A 1980-nucleotide genomic window follows, 5' to 3' on the forward strand; every position below is an offset into this window, starting at 1 on the left:
GAGAGAGAGAGAGAGAGAGAGAGAGAGAGAGAGAGAGAGAGAGAGAGAGAGAGAGAGCAGTCTGTAAGGTTTCCAACTCGAAATAACCACAGGAATGATACATGCGGCATTGCCATATTTCTGATGAAGGAGTGAATCAGGGCTCGAAAACAATGAGACTCCCCTTTCCTCTCACCCCCTGGAGAAATACAGGCCAAACACCTCATTTGAGAACGGATTAACACAATAGGGGAGTGTTTATTTTTTATTTTCGCAGCAAAACAAAATAGTTGGCGACAATTATGCTCATCTTCGTGGGAGCTAAATAGAGCGTATCATATACCGAATGTCACTGGTTAAACTCAACTTCAAAATCTTATATTATTAATAGTTATCTATAATTTTCGATCTATCGTCGGATAAAATCAATAGTAAAGTAGTGAACCGTAATAAGCTAAAAAATCGTGTTTTTAAACAAGAGCCACAAAACTGAATTTTCGTAATACCTGCCTGAAAAGTTCACTTTTCGAAACCGTTTAGTGTACGTAAAGTGCTTGTTTTACGCACGACGTGCATAAAGTTCAGAGGTCGTGCGGAAAGTGGATTAACGAAGCTTTACGCACTCGTAATTCACTTTACGTACTTCGTGCATGCCCGGTGGCTTGGCGCAGCGGGTAAGTTCGTTGCCTTACATGCGAAAGATTCCGAGTTCAAAACCCGGTCGGGTAGAATGGTAAGATCCAACCATTTGAAGTCTTGATCATCATCGCAGCATACCCTAACCGGGTCGCAACAATGTAAAATAACAATTTAAAAAAAAGTACTTCGTGCATAAAAAACAACCACTTTACCCCTACTACCGTTCCGAACAGTGAACGTATCACAAAAAATAGAATGTGTTACGCGCGCGTGCGAAAAAGTGGTTCTTTACGCACTTGTTACACAATATACTATTTCAGGTTGTGATCTGAATTTCCTGAAACAAATTGCTCATCTGTCATTGATTGTAACAGATGATTGTAAACACAATCATGAAAGGAAGTCGGAGCGCTCATGGGAAATTAGAAATCTAAGTTTATTATTGGACGAATAAATCCCCAAAGAAATCACAAAATTCGCCTTTGAAATAAGAAACAAAATAAACATGCTACATATTCCTCCGAGAAATGAATAACTGTAGTGATTGGGGTGTTTGGGAGACTTCAATCACTAACCTAAAATGAAGTAGATAAACTCCAGAAGATATTATTTATAATGTTTATTATAAACGTGTTAAGTGTACGAATATTTACAAGAATGATTAAGTATGTACAGAGTCAATACAATACCGTGTATTAACCTGAAAACTTTCGGTGCGAATTTACAGTTGGAATGTTTTAATTGATGTTTGTATTAATGACATAACGGAAAAATGAAAAATAACGAGACAAGGTCAAGGTTGAGCTTGAGAAAAGGTCGTTGATGGAGATGACTGCCGCACCCTAGCTGCTGCTAAGCGCGGGCCGTTCTCTAGGTCGTTGATGCGCTGAGACGGTTGTGAGCGCTTGGAATTGTGTGCGTTTGTTCATCCTCAGCATGAACTGCAATGATGCGTGTATTCCTTGTCACAAAGGACCGTGTGTCACAAAGGAGCGTGTGTGCAGGAGTGTGTATATGCTCTGGTAAAGACGTCCATCGGTGGTCCATGCGATGTGACGTCGCGGATTCCAAAGCGAGATATTCGTTGATGCTTGGCGGAGATGAGCTGGGTGAGTCGGACCGATGATCTCGATGCTGCCATCGGATAAGTTCGCTATGAGGTTACTTTCTTCTCTCCCTCTATGAGGTTTCCATCCCCGTTAGCCCAAGGAGTCGTAATGCGATATAGGTGCGATGAGACTGCGGATAAGATTATCATCCTCGTTGGCCTGCGCCGCGTGTGTGGTGTCCATTAGCGTCGCGTGAAGTCTCGTACCATCAGAATGTTTGGTCTTCCTAGTGGTAGATATGATGTTACCTGCA

Source organism: Diachasma alloeum, unplaced genomic scaffold (assembly GCF_001412515.2).
Source record: "Diachasma alloeum isolate Michigan unplaced genomic scaffold, Dall2.0 Dall_scaffold_00708, whole genome shotgun sequence".
NCBI classification, from domain to species: Eukaryota; Metazoa; Arthropoda; class Insecta; order Hymenoptera; family Braconidae; genus Diachasma; species Diachasma alloeum.